At 47.7% G+C, this 23689-nt stretch overlaps 1 protein-coding gene across 2 annotated transcripts in view; it reads left to right on the top strand.

The window, feature by feature from the left end:
- Nucleotides 1–23689, top strand: part of BID (BH3 interacting domain death agonist) — a 353803-nt gene that overhangs the window by 176409 nt on the left and 153705 nt on the right. The gene's annotated exons all lie outside the window — the stretch shown is intronic.

Genomic DNA, 23689 nt, shown 5'->3' with positions numbered 1-23689 from the left:
GTCGGGCATGATTCTCCACCCGAGCCTTACGTTGCTGAGCTGAGTTTATGCAACTAAATATAGCGAAGACTAGATAAACGTCTGTAATGACCAGATTTTCAGACCAGATAGAACCAGCTCACTGAGCAACACCAACCTGGCCAAAACGTAACCACCTCCCTCCTCAGGACCCATCTATCCAGGCACCTGGGTACCTACCTGAGGATGGGGAACTCGCAATATACAAGCTCATATCATCAGAAACACCACTAAATCTATAGGGTTACTAAGAATACTCACTGATTACTAAGGACGTCCATGCCCTACACCACACTCATACCTCATAGTCTTGCGACCACATAGGTCCAGACTAATCTACCCTGGGGCAGTTCTGATTATCTACCATTACACACTGATTACCCTCAGTGCTCACTCGACACGCAATCCGGCGTGTCTACACACTGAGCTGCAGCCCCAGTGCTCTCTGTTTATCCGGTCCACAATCCGGCGGACCTAAACACCGTATCCCCCCGGTGCTCACTCACTTACAACATGATCCACAATCCGGCGGATCTACACACTGACTACCCTCAGTGCTCACTCAAGCCGCAATCTTGCGGGTATACACACTGACCACAATCAGTGCTCTCACTAACACCACTTAACAATGACGACCACTTTCCTATGAATACCTTCAGCTCTCTATGTTGGGAAGTCTCTCTCACTATTCACTAAGGGTTCGCTACTACAATAATATTATGGGATGGCCGAATCACTTAGTGTCAATAATTCCCTAGCTCAAGGGCTCCTCTCTCTCCCTAATTATTCAGTGGCTACTTACCGGATCAGGGACAGCATCTGTTCTGGCTGTAACACCTGACTAGAAGGAAAGGTTACCTGTGCTTTAAGAATAATAAACACACACTGTATGCAGGAGTAAAAACACTCTCTATCATAAGAACAACACATGCACACTAGTTCACTAAGAACTGGGGTATCTTAATTACAATGATAATAGAATAATAGAATACACATACACAGATCTGCGGGGTCTCTATAACTAACAGGAACTTTAACACACCGCTGAAAGAAAAGGATTAGACATACAGTATGAGGACAAGGTTATCTGCGGGGTCTCTTGATTAACAGGAACTTTAACACACAGCTGAAAGGAAAGGATTAGACATACAATAGCCTAGGGAATAAAGACAAGATTAAGGTGTAAGTGTAAAGCGGACTAGTTTAGACTACCTCACCTATTAGAAGGAAGATTTCTCTCTGTCTCTGGTGGGATCAGGGCTTTCTCTCCGTCTCTCCCTCCGTCACCATAGCTTCACGCCTCTGGCTCAACTGCTCCAGCTGACAGCCTCAACTCCTCCATCTGCTTTAATGCATTCTGATAGTCTCTCTCCAGCTTCAGCAATCATCTGCCTTCTTTCTCCATTCCAGAAAACCAATAGAACTGCACTGTATTCTGCAGCTCCAGCAGACATCCTACTCTCCAGTCTTCAAGAACCAAACTGACCACTCCTCCTCTTCTGCACTTCGCTGATATGGATTCCTCTCTCCTCATGGAAATTTCCAACAGAGGGCTGCCTCCCACCGAATTCCTGTGCTAGCTCCAGAGCTCTTTGCGCAACCGCGGTGGCCATCTGCATGTTACGTCTGGGCCCAAGAGACAAACACATTCTTCCGATAAGAACCAGTCCTGGCTGGTTTTCCCCTAGCACACAACAGCATTAACTATAAACATTACCTTTCCCCTTCAAGCATCTCAGCTCTGCAGGGATAGAAAGCAAAATGGAGTCTCTCTAGTTCTGGGCCTTGTAGGCCTGAGAAGGATGAAATAACCCTTAGCTCTATCAGAGTACCTACACAAACCATACCAATGTGTAATATAAAGTCAGGACCACAGGATCCACCCTCTACTATAGGCAAAATAATGAAAGGCAAAACCAATAGGCAATAGATGGATTAGAGTAAGGGATCTATCATCATATAAAGCAGCTATCCTCTTCTAGGTCTGGAAGAAAGGGCTTAAAAGAGCCAACACAAGCTAAGAATACATATAATGGATGGGAGCAAGTTTAAAGTCTTTATCACTCCAAAATAGAGCCAAAAAACCCGTCAAGACAACGTCATAAAGAAAGGAAGTAAAATGTCACAAGGTGCAATTATTCTGATAAGTGGAAGAGACTTCCTTATGAAGAAGAAGGCAGATACGAGAACGTGCCAGGAAGAAACTGTATTAACTTATCTTCTTTACCTGGATAAATCAGGTTTGCAGTTCTCCTCTATTCAGGCACATTTGACTGCCATCCTCTTGCCAGCAGTATCCTTCCTGGGCATCTTTTTCACAGTTCTTGTGACGACAGTCTTGAAAGATGTAAAAAGCCGCCCCAGCCACCCACCTACCAACCTTCAAGAGAGCTTCATTCTAAATTTCATCAATGCATATTCTGGATTGCCGACATTTCTCTTGGAAACGTCGTCTCTGAATGGCTATCACCTTAGGGATAATGGTGATAGACGAACAGGATCAGTAGATGTTAAGAAGATTCTGCTTTATTATTTAGATAAGAATAAAGAAAGCCATGTGGATATTTGTCAATTAAAAGTTTGTTTCACACATTTGTAAAACACTATTGCAGTGATTTTATTTCCTGAGCGGATGGTGGGGCAAGCTTCTCTGAAATCTTTTTGGTTAGCGTATCTCTCTTTCTGTCTGTGATTCTCATTCTCCATTGACATTTGAGTAAAGTTTGTTACTCAGTTTTACTGTTTATGACTTTCAAAAGTTACTTGTCAGCCTAGTTCTCCACCATGGGTATTTTCTCTGAATTCATTGAAATGTAAGTCACCCCTACATAACAGAACCATATGTCATTGCAGGGATGCTACCAAATGTTTCCTTTATCAAATCGTGAAAAATAAATTGCATTACACACCCTCCTATGCATGGTGGGGTAGGTGAAAGTCCTAAAATTCCTAAAGGAATAAAGTTAGTGTTGAGCTCTTATTACACCCTGTGCAGGGATCACTATTTCTTACTTTCTTTTAATGGTCATCTGTTTAACATTTTTGTAATGTCAGTCTAATGTACATGACTGATTTCCATTTCATCTTTACTTCGACAAATATTGTCATGAAAGAGATCACATATTAAAACAGTTAAAAATTAATACAGTGCATATAAGTAAATCAATAAGTACTAAAAAGATGTAAGTGTCCATACAACTTATCATTACATCATAGTCAGTAAAAAAAAAAGATGAAAGCAATAGATAAATGTCTATATATACCTCCATATCAATCTAGAGTTTAAGTGCAAACAACAAGGCATCTGTACAACTGTAAATACTGGATCCTAATTCAGACAGTATTTACATACCTCCTTCTTTTGCTCCACATAGCTGCCAAGAATTTTGATACAGCAAATACAATTACAGTTGAAAGATCCGTTTTAAATATTCTATAGGCTTGCGAACAATGCGTGATCCCCAGATTTTTACATAGAGGGATAATCCAACAATTCCTGGATTTTTGGTAGGCAGGGCAAAAAAACACAACATGCATTTCATTTTCCAGCTCCGCAGTGCTACCAGGACAATTTTTTGGGGAGGACGGCCACCACTTGCTCGTAAAGGCTCTAATAGGTAGGGTGCCATGTCTCCATTGGAGGTACAACTTTCTCAAGGCAGCAGGACTAACATCATCTAAAACAGGCTCAAATTGATAAACATCTTTAATCGTTAGAAAAGTGCCAGATAAGGTGCCAGTTTGTGCATTCGATATAAGAGCAGTTGATTTACTTTCGCGGTACAGATTGAGCAGGTACTTGCGAGAGACCCTAGTGCAGGCCAGCTCCGGGTCAGACCACATTAACGGAAGACCTATTCTCTCAAATTCCTCTCTTACGTACTTCAGCAAGGGAAGTTTCCCCGCATTCGGAAACCTTAGAACATCCGAGAGCTCTTGCCTATAGTTCTTGAGCTCGGGGGTGATCCACAGCCTCTGCCAAAAAGTTAGCGGTTTGAGGCCCAATTCCTCATCTATTGGTCTGAGGCCCAGATCGAGCCTCAGTGGCAATAGAGGTGTACTAGGGGGCAAAGCTACCAGCTGCCTTAAAAATTTGTTTTCCACGACGGCAATCGCGGATCCACACTTTTGGCCCCACAGTTCGCCACTGTAGATTACTGCCCCCGTGCCTGTAGTTTATATATTTCCAGAGTTGGGCCAATCGGTTTGACAGAGGATTTGTTTAAGAGCTTAAGGATACCCTCCACTAATTGAGACAGCTTGAGTTGGGATTTTATTTGAGGTTGAACCAAAGTCATAGTTTCCTTTAAGGTGAGCCCTAGATACTCAAAGGTCTGAACCCTTTCTAACGGACTCTACCTATCGTCGGGTTTGGGCGTGTTGATTCTGGGGGATTAAAAATCATATATTTTGTTTTAAGAGTGTTTATTTCAAGCCCCGTTCCAGACAAAAAGACTCCAAGCCGTCCAGCACTCGTTGGATGCCCATGGGAGACTTTGAGAGCAATAAAGTATCGTCTGCGAACATGATCGCAGAAACCCGACAGCCAGCACGTTTTGGGGCGTTGCTGTTGGGTACCGCATTCAGGTGAGTGATTACCCCGTTGACATAAAGGCAAAACAGGGTGGGTGCCAGAACCCACCCCTGTCCTACCCCCCTGCCAACGGGGAATCTAGCTAACAAAGCACCATTTTTCCCACACCTGACCTGAGCGAAATTCTCCCTATGGAGTCGAATTAACATATTCAAAAGAGGGGAAGGAATGCCCAATTCAAGAAGCACAGTCCAAAGTTTCCCGCGTGGAACTAGATCTAAAGCCACGCGGAGGTCCACCAAAACAGTGTACAGTGAACCGTCCTCGATCTTAACGGTTTTCCAAAAGAGCAGGGTCAGACGAAAAATCTGATCCGTAGTGGATACATTCTTTCTAAACCCTGCCTGATAAGGGCTTAAGATGGAAAAATCCTCAGTCCATTCTCAAGTCAAGTCAAGTCATACTTTATTCGATTAATTAAAATCATAAAAGCAATTCCAACACATTTTAAAAGACAATTCATGTATTAAAAATAATTGAAAAAAACAATTCATTGTCATATTTGTACATAGAGTATAGATAAAACATCCCCACATACAAAGGACTGCGTTAAAATCACACCTCAGAGACATTCAACAACAGTTTTTTGGTCTTAATACCCATAGCAGCGCCCAAAAAGCTTGCGACCCCAAAGATTACCCTGGTACTACTCAACAGTTGTAAATAGAGAAGTGCAGGCCGGACTTGTGTAAAGCCTGCTTCTCTCAGGATGGGAACCAGGAACTGTTTTCTACTGTCCTCAAAATGGTCACAAAACATAATAAAGTGCATGAGTGACTGTTCCGAAAAGTTATCACAGCTGCAGGGGATGGTCAGGTCTGATTTCCCCCATACAGGATAGTGCCCCAAGGAGTACTGAATGATGTTAAATCTGAATCTTACAAGGAGATGGCGATGGAATGGTTGGGTAACAATTTTCAAGTAGGGTTCTATTGAAGGAGTGGTCAGAAGCATATAGTTGGCTCTGACACCCGGTTTTTGAACGTCCACTGCCTCCCGTTCCTGCTCAGCTAGACCCAGAAAGTTATCCTTAATCCATTTTACATCACCCTTCTGTAACAAGTTGGGGAAAGAGTAAAGGTCAGGCCTGCCCAGTTTGCTCAAAGTGTCCTTGATATATGATAACCAAGGAATTTGGTTTACTTTGCCCAGTGCCATGCAGTCTTTAAGAATAGTGTGATTCAAAGTAATTTCAGTGTTGAGCCAGGTTTTAGCCCAGCAAATCAGTGGCGCCAGTTGTAACTGGTCGGTAATGTAACCAAGACCCAGCTCAGAATGCACTGAAAGTACTGGGGTCGATTGGGGGACCGCTAGCAGGGATCTGAGGAATTTGTTCTCTGCTATCTGGAGTTTACCTTGAGGTAAGAATCCCCACAAGGAAGCGCCGTACATTGCTATTGAGAGGCATTTAGACTTGTATACTGTCAACAGAGCCTCTATAGGGCGCAAACCCAAACGTTTTGCAAAGCTCATTAATGCTGAAGTTGATCTGGTGACAGCAATGCCTTTCGCATTTAATTGAGGACTCCAGGTACGCCTTTCGTCGAAAATGACGCCCAAGTAAGCGAAGACCGGGACCCTGGAGAACCCCTCTCCATTGCAAGAAAACCTTTTTAACTTGGCAGCTTTTGGCTGTTTCCCCGCCACCATCACTTGCGATTTTTTATTATTTACCTGTAGGTCTAAGGAAAGCATAAATTCCCCAAAAGCATGTAGCAGTCTCTGCAGCCCTATCCCTGTGCGGGTAAATAGCACCGCGTCATCCGCGTAAAAGAAGTACTGGTACTGCAGAGTCCCCTATACGTGGGATGTCTGGTGTGGTCCCCGCCAAAGATTTTTCAAGTGAGTTTATATATAAGGTGAATAGGAGGGGCGCCAAGATACAATCCATTCTAAAAGGCAGTCTAAGATCAGCCTCGCAAAGATCTTTTGCGGCACATCAATGAGGCTGATAGGCCTGTAGTTGGCTGGGAGCAGAGGAGAACCCTTCTTGAAGATAGGGACTATCTCAGCTCCCAGCCAAGTACTAGGGACCGCCATACCCCTTTAGATTGCATTGAATAAAACCGTTAAATAAGGGGCCCAGACCATGGGTTCGTGCTTAAAGAGGTCGCCGGGTAGTTTATCCAACCCTGGCGCTTTGCCGGCTGCAAGTTTGAAAATAGCAGCACGGACCTCTCCCTCTGTAAAATAAACCTCATTCATTTGAGCAATAGAACTAGGCACTAGTCCCCCTTGTTCCATATCATTGGTAGAATTGTCCCCTCCATACAGGGTGCGGAAATGATCTTCCCCCACATCCGCAGCAATATTAGGAGCTACTGCCGATACTGGGTCAACCGACCAGGTATTGACAATTAGCCAAAACTTACGGGCATCTCTTATTTTAGGCGCAGACATCAAATTGGCCCAGTTCTCGTTGTCCCACTCGACCTTGGCGTGATAGATTAACTGCCTATATTCTAACCTCCTTTCTTTTATCAGTGCCCTATTGTTATTTTGTTTCAGGGCACGGAGGAGTGCTACTTTCGCCTTTCTACAGGCTGTATTATACCATGTAGGTTTATTGCCCGCTCTTCTCCCTGTTGGCCCTGGGGGATTTAGAATCTCTGCTAGGGTATTGACTAGTTCCTTGTTAAGATCCCCTAGCCTTAGGTATGCTTCAGGTGAGGGATGCTGTGAAATTAAGGTGCCGACCGCTTCCAGTACCGGAAGTACCAGAGCATATAGCTCCCCCACTAGCTCTGGATGCGTAGCAAATTTGTCCCATCTAACCCTGCGCCTCTTATTTGATAGAAGCGCCCTGTCATCTAGGCCACTATCTAGGTTTCCGGTATCTTTGGAGATACTAGGGGATAATACGTTCAAAATCAACGTGTTTTGGTCACTTTCACCCCTAGTTTCCACCCTAAAATCAAGGACCTTATGCCAAGCACAGCATTCGACAAAAATGTAGTCCAGCCGTGACTCCTGACCAGGCTTATTAAAAGTACATTTTGAGGGGATATCCGATTTTACACGGCCATTACAGGCCCTAATTGAGTGTTTAAGCGTCAGGGCCATGATTTGGACAGCCAATGGCGCCCATGACCTGGGCGGGGGACCCACCACTTGAGGTATTTTCAAGTGGTCATCCTCCTCCTGGTTTACACCGTCCAACAGGCCCAAGAGTGGCTCGAAGTGAGAGTTAAAATCTCCCCCTATCACAAACATGGTGCCCTGAGGAATCACATTTAGAAAAGAGGAGAGCTCCTCAATGGTTCTCGACTCAGATGTAATGCTCACAGGTCGAGAGTAGATATTAACCAGAGCGAATCTAGAAGCATTCAGCCACTCCAGCACCACACATTGGACATCCTCCGTTGCAGTATTCATAACCTTGGCACTACAACCCAAATGGATTCCCACCCAAATTGTTAAACCCCCAGACGGCCTGCCCTCCCCCCCCCACCTTGCAGGGACTGATAATGAGGCAAAACCGCACCGCAGTTGCTCCTCTCTTGCCCAGGTTTCCTGGAAGAGGCAAACATCGTTCTTATCTATATAACAGCCCCACTCGGGGCAGGCCATTTTGTTACATAGACCTGCCACATTCCAGGACAATATTTTCAGTGAGCTAAGATCAGTTGAAGTTCTTCGGGTTGGCAAGCCGGATTCTATACTAGTAGTTAGGATTCCCAAAGTATGAAAATTAGCTAGATCCTTAACCTGATTATCGCAGGTATTGGGGTCAGGTGGAGCGCCCCTCGATGTCCCTGGATGATTATTCATCATGCTAGCAGCTTCCTGCATCCTGCCCTGATTCATACATGGGACTGTTCCTCCCAGACGGGTTTGATTATGTATCGTAGCACCCGTCCCCCATGTCGGCCCACCCCTCTACATTTATAGTGTAGTCAGTCTACCTGGTCGAAGCAGCTATACCTATTGCTAGGGAGATATTGAATGGGCATGTGAGTGTCATAAGAAGTGGTCCTGAACCCTCTGGTCTGTCTCCTAGGTCCCACCCTGGTCCAGCCATCTTCTAACCCTAGTTCAGGTTGAATAGTATCAGTTGGGTAGAAGAAGGACAGTGGGAAAGTCTGAATAACAGTATCTGCCTCACTGCCCGGCCAGTTACAGATATGCGAGACTATCCTGGGGTTCCTAAAATTAACCAGGATATAGTCACCACTGATGTTTTTACTAGTATATCCCACCCAAGGAACCCTTCTAACCATTAGAATTTCACTAGAAATGTGGGGTGGGAGGGGTCTGTGTGTGTTCAGACAATTTGCCGCCTTGTTCTTAAGAGAGGCAAACGATTCTACTGCTGAATTACTGAGCTCGGGTACACCAGTTAAGACCACTACAAGAGGTGCTGCCTCTGGGGGTAGATTAACTACCTTTTTCATTCTCACTCTATTACCCTCACGTGTTTTTCGCTCGTCATTCTCGTTGGATTATTTAGCCATCCTGGAAGGACTAGCAGGGACAGTAGTCTCTGCGCTCTGTGCTAGCACAGGGGGGATTACTGGGGCAGGGAAATTTGCTGGACGGGAGATGTTGGCTGGAAATACACCCCCCACATTCGCATCAGACCCCCTCTGTATGGTTTCTATAGATTTCAAGTGATCCACCATAGCCCCAGTGGCCTTTTCTATTTTTTCAGCCTGAGGTCGATTTGATCAAGTCTATCAACCAGGGGGTCAAGCAAAGATTTCAGAATACTGCCCAGGCCAGAAGTCAGCTGGTCTCCCCTGGCCTGTGCTGTATCCCCAAAGCTAAATGTGGTAGACTGCACTACAGGAGGGATTGGGGGGGAGGGTTGGTAGTGCCACCTGCTGCTAGAGGAGACTCCCTATCTTTTGTATGACCTTTGGGTTCATTATAGGAGGAACATTTGTCTAGCTTCGCTTTTTTTCCACACCTTTCCTGTGCCCCACGTTTTCTTTTTGGGACAGCACCTTCCCTGTTTTCCTGAGGCTGGAAGGTATTAGAATCAGGCCTACTAACAGACATCACACCAGTATTGGGAGAGGGGACTCCAATAGCCTCAGGGATAATCGAAAGAGAATCACTATGCGTTCCAGGGCTACTCCTGGGCTCTGGCAAGACAGTTGTTCTTGATTGGTCATTGCTATTTAACTGAGCAACAGGGGAATCCACGCACCTTTCAGGAGTTTTGGCATTAGCTAAGTGACCCAAAGAGGACCTTTTGACATTATCGATTCCCTGGGAAAGTCGTCTTTCCAAAATAGTTATTTCATTAGATAAGAGAGAGTTTGCTCTAACCAGGAAATTGTCCAGTGTACCTGCCACCATTGTACTCGATGATAGAGCTTTACTTCTTGTCTCTCGGCTCGTCATAGTCCTAGGTCCGCAGTGATGCACTAACCGATAAGTGTTAAGTGCCGTGTAGACACTAGCTCAGTCACTCAAAAACCACAGGGGTGGCCCGGTCCGGTCTTGCACGGTCTGTAACGGGCTAGAACGAGCCCGCCCTTGGCCCAGGCTTCACCCGGCGCACGCCTGCGCGCGATCCGCGATACGGGAAATGCATAGCAAGAAATAGGGCGTGTAGGGGGCGGGAAGAGGAACCAGCCTCAGGGCTGCTGGTCCTCACAGTCCCACACCAGTCCAGGGAACGTCCACAAACCGCCACAGACCACCATCACACTTCTCCGAGCGGCTCCCGCGAAGTGGGGGCCGCGAGGCGCTGCTTTCAAGCATCCGGCGTGCAGGGGGCGGGAAGAGGAACCAGCCTCAGGGCTGCTGGTCCTCGCAGTCCCACACCAGTCCAGGGAACGTCCACAAACCGCCACACACCACCAACACACTCCTCCGAGCGGCTCCCACGAAACGGGGGCCGCGAGGCGCTGCTTTCAAGCGTCCGGCGTGCAGGGGGCGGGAAGAGGAACCAGCCTCAGGGCTGCTGGTCCTCGCAGTCCCACACCTGTCCAGGGAACGTCCACAAATCGCCACAGACCACCAACACACTCCTCCGAGCAGCACCCGACTGATTTAGTATAAGTGACTGTGGAAATGTTCCTTTTTTTTAGGGGTACACTGGTGCAGGGTCACCCTTTTGTCCACGGGTTCAAAGACCAACAAAATAGAGATCAGCACTGGAGTTGGAAATAAGTAACACGTTTATTAATCACTCATGAGTGGGACCACATACACACAGCACTCTCATGTGCTGCCTGAGGTAGTACACTGAAGTCCCAAAACACAGGGCTTGTATATAGGTTTTCTGCAGTGCAAGCATGTGAACAGAAATAGGAAGGACACGTTTTTGAAATAGTTTTCAGCAAACAAGGGCAGATGAAAAACCACTTGGTCAGCAAAGTGGGAGGGGGGAGTAGGAGTGCTTCTGGTAGCTGTATATGATTGACAGACAACAGATGTACTGGCAGCTACAAACTCTCAGCACGCACATTGCTTTTAGCTGAGTCAGGAAGTAAACTAAAATAGATAACACAGGAAGGAAAAGACGAGTAGCAGAGGACTGGAAATGGACACCACAGCCAAAATGGCTGCTGCTTATGTCAAATAAAATATTACACGTTTTTCACAGACGTCCCTTTTGGCATAAGCCAAGACATTTTCTTATGCTTCTAAAGGGGTATGATTAATGTCATATATATCAATCAGCATCATATCGCTGACTTCTCGGTCTATTGCTAAACAGGCATTTACATTTTGGACATTTGTTTTAGATGGTAGACAAGTAGTACAAGTGGAAATACAGAGGGAACAAAGCATCTGTCTTGTCGACTACAGAGACATTGATTGCACGTTTTCCCCTACTACCAGCATAGTGATTAAACAATTGTAAATCTTGATGGTAGGTTGGGGGAGCTAAAAACACAGCCGGTAGAATGAAGGCTATGTAATAGGTACCAGACCAGGAAGTAGTATGCCTTAGTTCCACAAACAAAATAAGTGTGGTGTGAGGATAGAAAACTGCTATTGTTCGTTCCAGTAATGTTCAATACTGTCGTGCAGTCACTTTTTCCCACTGGGATACTACCAAAACTGCTCACACAAAGTTTTGCTTGGGCTCTATCAATAGTGATGACAAATTGCCTGTTACCCTTGGCCGTTCGAGTATTGGGGAAAACATAACGTGTGGAGGAATTTCCTCTGTGATACTCCTCCATTTCCCATACAGTTCCTTTAACTTGTAGGTCCCCTTCCTCATCGGGGTAACACACTTTGTTCATTAGAGGCATATAGAAGTTTGAACCAAGCTGGGCATGAGCCATTGAGATAGAATGGCAGCAGTGACAAGGGGATTCCTTTTATGTTCTGATGAGGAGGAATCTTGCCATAAACCCAACAGTTAGTAGCATTGCTTAGCTGGTGTGTCTGATGCAACATTTGAAGAAATTAATTGTTTCTCAGATTTTGCTGGTATCCCTGTTCATGCTGCGGCAAATCAAAATGACGGTGCTCTTTTGCAGCAAGTGATATAACAGTAATGTTAGGTAAGGAGGCTCCAAGCATTACTTCCTCCACTACCCACATTACAGTAGCGATGATGGCAACAGTCAAAGTTAGTCCAATAGCAAACATCATGGTTTTACTACAGACTTTTGCAGCATTCGATTTCTTCTCCTCTGGCATGTTTTTTTTGTTGGTAAACAACAAAACAGATGGTGCCCTAAGATCCTGGGCAGGCGTTGGTTTCTTCAGTAATGTTGAGATGAGTAATCACTAATAGGCTACCCCACTTTGTAGTCAGTCTTTAACCACCCAGGACAGTGGCTCAAACAGTCTCTTTCTGCGATGAAATAGCTTTCTTTCTGGATTGAAGCAGATACCTAGATAAACCAGTGATCGTGTTGTCCGGGACGACTTCCTCAGGTCCTTCAGGTGACGCAGCTCGCCCTTTCTCGGTATTCAGAATGTCGTGGTGGTTTGTCAACTCAGCTGGGTTTATGAGGGCATGCGGCATAGAATCGCCAGGCCGCAGATCATTGACTTCACCCTGCGACCTGTCTGGAAGAACTTCCCGTACCTGCTGATAAATAGAAGACAAGCTGTCAGTTAACTGGGACAAATAGTCACTCATCAACACATGGGTACATCATGTATAGGGCGAGGCTTAGGGATTCCCCAAATATTCATAGGCCTGCCAAACACAACCTCAAATGGCGTAAGGCCAGATCGTGTATGTGGTAGTGATTTGATAGAAAGTAGTGCTAGGGGCAGGGCATGAGGCTATTTCAAAGACGTGGAAGCCTGTATTTTTCGCCAATTTCAATTTCAGGGTGGAGTTATAATGTTCCTGCTGATTGTGGATGAAAAGCTGCATGAAATTTCTGCTTAATCCGCAACCCTTTCATGACATATTCGCCAACTTGACCAATGAAATGAGTCTGTTGTCCATTTGCAGGGCCTCAAAAGGTGCAGTTGGTGTCGCAAACCATCCTGTTGGAGTTTGCGTTCACTTTCCAAGATTATACTGGAGACAGACCAGACACGACTGTATTACCTTTTAGGAGTGCCAGCAATAGCAGGATGATCCTTAACTTCCGTAAGTTGTTTTACCATTGAGGATGCACCAACATGTGCCGGCCCATGTACCATGCGAATCAAGGGATATAAATAGGCTGTGGGTAACTTCCATTTTGTCATATATTTATTCCTCCAACAGCCCTCCTCATCCAGTGCTCCCTCCTTAGACCATTGGTCTAGTTCATCAGCTGAAGCAGATTGTTGCACGTCCAGCACCTCTTGCCTGGCATCATGCCAACGTTCAGTTTGTGACTTCACTACATACATGGATGTGGTACTTCGCTGCATTGCGGTTTCACGTGCTGTGTGATCTGCAAGGGCATTACCTGCTCTGATTTTATCAGTCACTTTGTTGTGTGCACTGCACTCAACAATTGCCACTCTTAGGATAGGTTAGGGCAGTAAGTAGATTATGTACCAATTCTCCATGACCTATCTGTGTCCCATGTGAGGTGAGAAAACCCTTTATTTCGATAAGCACCCAAAATTGTGTGCCACCCCGCAAGCGTACTGGCTGTCAGTAAAAATGTTAACAAGCCTTTACTGAGCTCACACGCTCTTGTTAGTGCAATCAATTCGGCTGCTTTAGTTGACTTCTGTGGGTTACGAGCTGGTTCAACTGCTGTCTGAAGTGTAATGGCATAGGCAGCAGATATAGTGCCAGCAGGCAATTTTATACACGAGCCGTCAACCCATAACTCCCCATCAACACTAGCGAGAGGTGTATGCGACCTTTTGTTTGCTCTTCAGTAAGGGATATACAATCATGTGACTCTTGTGACTGTGGCTGAGTAGATGTAAATGGCAACAATGTGGCAGGACATCTTTTCAGTGTAATATGAGGGGCCAAAGGTTTCAATTCACATCTTGTCAAGCGAGCACTAGTCAAATGCTGTGTTTTCGTTTTTGATTTAGCAAAGCATCAACTGAATGGGGTACTAACGCAAGCAGTTTATGTACCAAAACTATTCCTTCACTCTGACGTATTGATACAGCAGTTGCTGCCACTGCTCGGAAACATCCAGGCAGCGCACAGGCGATTGGGTCCAGGACAGATGAGAAATATGAACAAGGACGTTGCTTATCATCTTGTGTTTGTGTTAAAATGAGAGGCCACAACCTTCCCTCTCGTGGACATAGAGTGTGAAAGTCTTAGTGTAGTCTGGAGTTCCTAATACTGGTGCAGAGCAAAGAGCTTGGCGTAACGGTTGGAAGGCATTCTGACATTCAGTACTCCATGGGAGGGGCATCAGAGTGTCTTTAGTCAAATGGGCCAACAAAGGTTTAATAATGTGTGAAAAACTGCCTACAAAGGGAAGTGAGGCCAATCATTGCACAGACATCCTTCTGAGTACGGGGCACGGGAGTATCTAAAATGGTCTGAATGCGATATGGTCTAAGTGCACGTCCCCCCTTAGACAGGAGGCGACCTAAATAGATAACCTGCTGTCTACAAAATTGCAATTTCTTTTGCGAGACTGTGATGATGGGAGGCAAGAAATGATAACAATAACAGTTTTCCTTCTTTACACTAGGTAAGGACGCCAGAGCGGCATCCTCATTGTCTCATTGATAAGACAAGATCTCTCAACCATTGAATAATTGTCATTCAAAATAACACGCACACCTTCTGGAGAACAACGTATTGTGGCACGAAAATATTTGAGCATATCGATACCCACAATGTTGTCCGGTGTGGTACGGGAGAGCAAAAAATGTTGTAAATTAATCTAGGACTCTAGTGTAAATGTTCCAGATTCATGCCCTTATATAGGTATACTTTATCATATCCTTATATATGCATAGAAATCAGTACCATATTTGGCCTGAGCCTTGCAGCCCAAATATGGCATGGCTACTTCCACTAAGTTCCGAGAATCAACAACGATTTCTTGGAAAAATCCGCCTTCAGCAGCTAGGGACTTCCCCCTGCTTGAATATTGAGTTCTCCAAGAAATCCTGGAGTTTTCAAAGAATTTAGCCTTTGAGTGACGTTATTAAGTCCAATCATGCGTCAAACTCTGCACCTTCAAAGTATAAATATGCCTAGGTTTGCCAGACAAACACACAGTGGTTTGGAGCAGATCGACTATCTACTTGCCCGAGGCCCTACAGCAGCAAGTGCCGAAGGAAGCCGACCGTCCAGCTGACGCGCTGAAAGAGACGCTGTCTTTTCTCTTGCCGAGAAATCCAGCTCCAGTGTTTCCGGGCTACCCTTGCGGGCATCTGGGAAATCGAGTCCTGAGAGAGAGACACAAGACCTCCGTCATTCTAAAACCAAGGTACGGAGCTGATTAGACCTCTTAGAGAATTCTTGGAATAGATTCCTGGCAGAGAACTACTAAACTTAGGTTACTCCTCACTTACTTCTTCCCTCGTCCTAGACTTAGGTTAGGTACACCGGGGTAGGCGTATTTTAGAAGCACCAGTTGAGTACTTTTAGTCATTATTTATTACTGTATGTATTTTAGACATTTTATGCACTTTTATGGCTTGGAAACCATATCATGCTTTTACAGTACTATTTTATAATACTGTTCATATTATACACATTGTACTTTATAACCAGTATTACTATTGTAGCAGTACATTACTTATGCTTGAGAAAGAAGACTGTCCAATAAATACTTTTATTGAAAACGCCATTCTCTCTATTTTCTCAGCACCTCTGATGAAATGAAGCATGCACGATTGACTGAATAAAATAGCTATCTATTGTTTCCGCGACTCTAGAGATTGATGTTAGAGGCATGTGGGCTGCTGAATTCATATCTGTGCATAGATCGCCGCCTAGTGTTGGGTCCGGATGATTGCACATTGTTGTCCTGGAAGAGTCTTCGAAGTATCACGAGTGGGGTGGCTCCTTCCCTGGACTACAGTGCGCATGGGTATCGACTCCATCCCCAGATTGTTTTTTTCCGCCATTGGGTTCGGATGTCCTTGGTTCCCTCTTGTCGGAATCGATAAGTATTAACTTAACTTAACTTTGAGACCAAAAGGTCTTTAGGACTTGCGTCGGTATTGTCTTGCGTTCGGCTTCGCAACTTTCCTCGGCTCCGAGCCGAGCTCTGTACTTCCGCGTGCTTTCGGCGCGGAGGGCTAGTCGACGCTCCAGACTCATTGACCATCATGGAAAACCGAAGTCCATTCAAAAGATGTCCGGTGTGTTACTCGAAGTACCCACACATCGACGTCCATCCGGTGTGCAACAAGTGCCTGTCGCCGGACCACGACGAGGCCAAGTGTATGGCCTGTTCGAGATTCCGGTCCAAGAAGACACTCAAGCTCCGTCGAGCTGCGCGCCTGGAGGCCCAGAGATCTGCACCGGCCCCTACGGACATTTTCGATGCTGGGGAGGTCGAGGATGGAGATATCCAGGACATCTCAGAATCAAACCCCGCGTCGGAGGTCGAGGAAGACTACGACGCAGAGGCCGAAGATTTCGGTGAAGTCGTCGAGGAGGTAGGAGACGACGACGGGGCCCTTGGGGCCATGGAGGATAGCTCGGACGAAAAGCTTCCTCAATCTGACTCTGGGGCCGTTCCGATCAATAAGGCCCAGGTCGAGGGATCGCCTTCGGGCCTTACCCAAGACCTTGATGTGACTTCCTCGGCCCCCCCTCATGGCCCGGCCACGGACATTGGTACCGATTCACTCCCGGTGAAACAGAAACCGAAAGTGAAATCTACGGTCTCGACGCCAGAGATATCGAAACCGAAAGTGCGCATCGCATTGGTCGGATCGAAGACTTCGGAGGCCTCGGCGCGAAGACAACTAAGATGGCCGTCAAGCCGAAGGGCCACGTCAAAATGGCCGACCCGAAGGCTACTACGTCGAAGCCGAAAGTGAAGGGGTCGGACACGGCCGCATCGGCGACGAAGACAGGCAAGGGTCGACTCGATCCCAAGAAGACGGTCGACGACCCCAAGAGGTCTTTTACCGACACAAAGAAGCGGACCGACGACCCGAAGGCCCTCTCTGCCCCGCTTCCACACGACCAGGCCAAAGGGGCTGCGCCGAGTGTGTCGACTCCGAAGGGGACCTCGAAGGACTCTACTCCGAAACCGACCTCTAAAGACTCCGTCGAACCGGCATGTCCATCTGCCGCGTTCACGAAAAAGGTCACAGAGTCCCTTCAGAGCATAAGGGACGGCGCCGCAGCAGACGAGCCGAAGGACCCTCCTCCGGCCAAGCCTCTGGAGAAACCGGCGAAGGCGCCCACGCCGATCCTTTTTACCTTGCCGCCTAAAACGGCGCCGAAGGCTTTCGCTGCTAAACCGGGGGCCGGCGTGCCCGAAAAGGTCTCTTCGACGCCGAAGGCATCGATGGTGGTCCATGGCCCGCGGCCTCAGCAGCTTTCAGAAGAGGAACGTCAAGAACATTTCATCGACGCCGAAACGGGCAGGCTTTCCCTCCTGAAGAGGAAAATCACCCCGGAGCCCCAATTGGAGTCGTACAAGATCCCACTAAAGCAGAAGATGAACTCTGCTGGTACTCCAGCCTTAGTGGAGCCCATTTCACCACAAGCTCACGAAGTCTCGCCCACTCACTCCGATGTGGACGCTGGTGAGGGCGATGACGAAGATGAATATAGCTATCCAGTCTACACAGATCCAGAGGATGTGACAGAGCCCTGGTCTGCTGGTGGTGAGTCTGGGGACCCACATTCTGGACAGGACCCTCAGCTCTTCTCCGCTAAAACTTCCCCCACTGAAGACTCTGCGGCTTTCAATGCCCTCATCGAGCGGGCAGCAGGCAATCACAACGTCCAGCTGCATGCTGACCCTGTGGACGTAGACTTCCTCTTTGACACCTTTTCTGTCTCTGAAAAGACTGTAAAAACTCTGCCAATGCTGAAGGGTGTTTTAAAGCACGCTGCTGAGGTCTTCAAAGAGCCCATCAGGGCGAGAGTCATCAACCCGAGGATCGACAAGAAGTATAAGGCAGCGCCCACAGATCCAACTTATATTAGGGGACAGTTGCCTCTGGACTCCCTGGTTGTCTCCAATGCCCGGAAGAGGGCCAACTCGCAGACTACGAGTGATGCTCCTCCCCCAGACAAAGAATCGAAGGTCTTTGAAGCTTCAGGGAAGAGGGTAGCAGCGCAGGCAGCCAACATATGGCGCATCTCCAACACGCAGGCGCTCCAGGCGCGCTATGACAGGGCACACTACGATACCCTAGAGACCCTTTTGCAACACCTGCCCGATCAATATAAGGAAGGGGCTGAGATGCTAATACAGGAGGGGAAGCTGATCTCCAACGCTTCCATAAAGTGCGCTCTGGACGCGGCTGATACCGCCGCACGCGCCATTAACACTAGCGTTATGCTTCGTAGACATGCCTGGCTAAGAATATCTGGGTTCAAGCCGGACATTCAAACCTCCATCTTGAACCAAACGGTCAACCCAGATCACCTGTTTGGCCCTGAGGTTGATACCACCCTTGAGAAAATGAAGAAGGACACCGACACTGCAAAATCCATGGGTGCCTTACAGTCCCAGCAGTTTCGGAGTGGGTCCTTTCGTCGCTCCAATACCAGGGGCACCTCAAGGGGTCAACTTTCGCAGTCCGCACAGTTCTACAAAGGCAACACCCAGACTACTTATGCCAACAAGAGTCGAGGTGGATACCGCGGCAACAGCGCCAAAGGCAGAGGACGTGGCAACAACAGCTCCAGGTCCTCTACCGCCAACAAACAGTGACGCATTGTCACTGCCCCCCGACCACACAACACCGGTCGTGGGGAGACTCCAGCAGTTCCTGCCCGTGTGGAAGTCTCATCACCACGGACAGGTGGGTCAGAAAGCTTATCCAATTTGGTTATTGTCTGGAGTTAACATCCACTCCCCCCAACATACCCCCAAGGCACCGTCCTATGTCGGGCGAGCACTTGCACTTATTGCAGCAGGAGGTCAATGTCATGCTGCCAAAAGGGGCAATAGAGCTCGTGCCCATGCAGGAAAGAGGCACGGGAGTTTACTCCCTGTACTTCCTGATTCCAAAGAAGGATGGGTCCCTCAGGCCCATCCTGGATCTCAGGCCCCTTAACTTCTACATCCTGTCGGAGCACTTCCACATGCTAACACTGCAGCAAGTGCTCCCGCTACTCCAACAGGGGGACTTTCTCGCAACTTTAGACCTAAAGGATGCGTACTTTCACATTCCACTACATCCTTCGCACAGAAAATACCTCAGGTTCACCATCCAAAACCAGCACTACCAATTCAAGGTTTTGCCTTTTGGGGTCACCACGGCACCCAGGGTGTTCACAAAGTGCCTGGCGACGGTGGCGGCACATCTCAGACGTCAAAACATCCACGTCTACCCCTATCTGGACGACTGGCTCATCCAAGCGAAGTCAGCCCAGCAGTGTGCCGACCACGTGTCCCACACCATTCACCTCCTGCACGATCTGGGATTCTCACTGAATTACCCAAAATCCCACCTCCAGCCCGCCCACATACGGCAGTATCTGGGTGCGACCATAGACACTCTGGCGGCCACAGCACAGCCGAATTCAGTGAGTCAGCAGCATTCAATCGCTGATCCAAAAGTTCAGACCTCAACACTCGCTTCCAGCAAGAGTGTTCATGCAGTTGATAGGCATGATGGCCTCCTGCATCTCCATTGTCCCGCATGCGAGACTACATATGCGTCCGCTTCAAGAGTGCTTAGCACGTCAGTGGACTCAGGCTCACAACCAGTTGAAAGACCTAGGGTTGGTGAGCGGTCGGGCATACAACTCTCTGCATTGGTGGATTCCACGAAACCTTTGCAATTGCCAACCGTTTCAGGAGCCTGTGCCACAGATTATCCTGACGACGGACGCTTCTCTCCAGGGATGGGGAGCGCATGTACTCCAATACACGGTGCAGGGACTATGGACGCAACAACAAGGGAAGATGCACATCAATGTTCTGGAACTGATGGCAATCTTCATGGCATTGAAAGCATTCAAAGTACATTTGTGCAACAAGGTTGTGTTGATCCAGACGGACAACATGACAGCAATGTACTACATTCAAAAGCGGGGAGGAACACACTCTCCGCAGCTGTCTCATCTGGCTCAGAGCATGTGGAAGTGGGCCATTCAGAGGAACATCTTCCTCATGGCAGAGCATCTCCCGGGCAAGGACAATCAGATGGCGGACCTGCTCAGCAGGCACAGCCACCAGATGCACGAGTGGGAGATACATCCATCAGTACTCCAGCCGTACTTCCAAAGGTGGGGTCATCCAGAGATAGACCTGTTCGCCACAAAGGAGAACGCAAAATGCCGAAGCTTCGCCGCCAGGTTCCCACACCCACAGTCGCAGGGCAATGCAATATGGGTGAACTGGTCAGGCAAATTTGCGTACGCTTTTCCCCCAGCACCTCTGATACCGCTGGTGGCACGCAAAGCTCAGGCAGCACTCGATGACTCTCATCCTGGTTGCTCCAACGTGGGCTCGCCAACCATGGTACACCATGTTTCTAAAACTATCCGTGGTACCGCATCAGAGGCTACATCTCACACCCAGCCTTCTGACGCAGAGCCATGGCGACATTCAGCACCCAGATCCGCAACAGCTCAACTTGGCGATCTGGCTCCTGAAGTCCTAGAGTTTGGCTACCTGCACTTACCTCCCGACTGTATGGACATCATTCGGGAGGCAAGGAAGCCCACCACCAGAGCATGCTATGCGGCGAAATGGAAGCGGTTTGTCATTTATTGTGCGGACCACAACATTAACCCGCTGGATGCTTCTATTCAGAACATCATCTGTTACCTTTTCCATCTGTACAAGTGTAATCTGGCCTATGCTTCCATTCGCATTCATCTGTCTGCGATGGCCGCTTATCTCCAAAATAGGCAGCACCTCTCCCTCTTCAGGGTGCCTGCCATCAAGGCTTTTTTGGAAGGCCTCAAACGAGTCATTCCGCCACGGACTCCACCAGCTCCTGAGTGGAACCTCAATGTGGTCCTTACCAGGCTGATGGGTCCTCCCTTTGAACCGCTGCATTCCTGCGAGATTCAGTTCTTGACATGGAAAGTGGCTTTCCTCATAGCAATTACATCGCTGCGGAGGGTTAGTGAATTACAAGCCCTAACTATCCAAGAGCCATTTATTCAAATTCATTCAAACAGGGTAGTGCTTCGCACTAACCCTAAATTTCTTCCCAAGGTTGTGTCTCAATTTCATATCAACCAAACAATCGAATTACCTGTTTTCTTTCAAAATCCAGAGTCACTGGCGGAGCGGATGCTCCATACCCTTGACGTAAAAATGGCCCTAATGTATTACATCGATAGGACCAAGGATTTTAGGAAAACTAAGCAACTCTTTGTCGCCTTTGCACCACACCACAAAGGTAACCCTATTTCCAAGGCTGGTATTGCTAGGTGGATCGTTAAATGTATCCAGATCTGCTATATAAAAGCAAAACGCACTCTTACCATTCCGCCAAGAGCCCACTCCACCAGAAAGTTGGGGGCCTCTATGGCATTCCTTGGAAACATTCCTTTGGAAGACATATGTAGAGCAGCCACATGGTCTACCACAAACACATTTACTAAGCATTACTGTGTTTATGTGCACTCCAAACAGCAGGCAGCTGTAGGGCAGGCTGTTCTCAAACCACTTTTCCAAACTGCTGCAGCTGGCATGGGCGGCCGCCGCTAATGGAGGGACTGCTATGTATTCTATGCACAGATATGAATTCAGTAGCCCACATGCCTCGAACCGAATATGCTACTTACCAGTATGCATCTGTTCTTGGCATGTAGGGCTGCTGACATTCATATCGCCTGCCCTCCTCCCCGGCGCCTATAGCAGCTGCAGTATTCACATATACTCATAGCATGGTCATCATTCACTGAGTTTCACTCCATCTTGGCAACAATGGCTAAAAACAATCTGGGGATGGAGTCGATGCCCATGCGCACTGTAGTCCAGAACGTTCAGAATGTTGTCGCTACAAGAGATACTGCATCTTCTAGCAGCTGGAGTCTACATGGCCACCTTGGATCTCCAAGATGCGTATTTATAAATCCCTATCTTACCTCGCCACAGAAAGTTCCTGCGATTCAGAGTGGCTGGCAGGGATTATCAATTCAGGGTTCTTCCCTTTGGGCAGCTGACGGCACCCAGGGTGTTTACAAAGGTTTTGGCCCCGGTGGCGGCGCACCTCCGGCTGGAAGAGATCCAAATATTCCCATATTTAGACGACTGCCTTATCAAGGCCAGTTCTTACGAGGACACAGACAATCATGTACAGCAGTGCCTAACCCTCTTTCAGTCTCTGGGTCTCTCCATCAACATCAGCAAATCCCAGTTGGTCCCGTCCCAAAGACGGGCTTTCCTGGGAGCAACCTTAGACACCCAGCTGCTCCAAGCCTTCGTCTCGGACGAGAGACAAGACAAGATACAGAACATGGCTCAGGATCTACTTTCAAAAAAGTCAGTTTCGGTCCGACGGTACAAATCCTTTCTGGGGATGGTATCGTCTTACATTCCATTGATACAGAATTGCCGACTCAGAATGAGGCCTCTTCAGGAGGAACTCAGCTTACAATGGCTGCAGGTCTCCGGCTCCTTTGAGGATCTCATCAAGATTACCCCTCGCATTCGGGGTTCCCTTCTCTGGTGGATACAAAGAAGGAATCTTCAACAGGGCTGCGCATTCCTTCAGGATGCGCCAAGCTTTACGATCACCACAGACGCATCCCTCGAAGGCTGGGGAGCTCATCTTCAGGGGCTGATAATGAGCGGCAAATGGAGCCCTCAGCAAAGTTGTTGGCACATCAATCTGTTAGAGCTGAGAGCCATCTTCCTTGCACTCAAAGCATTTCGCGCAATCATCCAAGGAGCCACTGTGTTGGTGCGCACAGACAACACAACAAGCATGCACTATGTCAACAAACAGGGAGGGACAAGATCAGCTCTGTTGTCTCAAGAAGCCCAGGAGCTGTGAGCATGGACGATACGACACAGAATCAATCTTCTGGTGGTTCATGTTCCTGGAACAGAGAACGACCTTGCAGACACTCTCAGCAGGACAACAGTGTCTACTCACGAGTGGGAGCTTCATCAGCAGACGGTAGATCGGATCTTCCGACAGTGGGTTCATCCAGATCTAGACCTCTTTGCTACCAAGAACAACAGCAAATGCCGGTTCTTTGCAAGTTGGCATCCCCACAAAGACTCTCAGGGGAATGCGTTTTCAATCGACTGGTCTCTGATATATGCTTACGCTTTTCCACCAATACCGCTGGTTCCCAGAGTCCTGAGGAAGATGAAGAAAGAACCGTGTCGGCTGATTCTCATTGCTCCCAGATGGCCTCGCCAATACTGGTGTACCGAGCTCCTTCTCCCATCGGAGTGCGAACCGATTCAGTTGAGTCCAATTCCGGACCTACTTTGCATTCAGGATGGCCAGATTTTCCATCCGGACCCGACATCGCTGAGATTAGCGGCCTGGCGCCTGAGTACCTTGAGTTCGCCCATCTAAACATTCCAGCTCATTGCAAGAAAGTACTGGCCAAAGCAAGAGCGCCTGCTACCATAAAGATGTACAGTCTCAAATGTA

Source organism: Lissotriton vulgaris, chromosome 1_2 (assembly GCF_964263255.1).
Source record: "Lissotriton vulgaris chromosome 1_2, aLisVul1.2, whole genome shotgun sequence".
Classification (NCBI taxonomy): domain Eukaryota; kingdom Metazoa; phylum Chordata; class Amphibia; order Caudata; family Salamandridae; genus Lissotriton; species Lissotriton vulgaris.
This window is presented reverse-complemented; position numbering and strand designations above follow the sequence as displayed.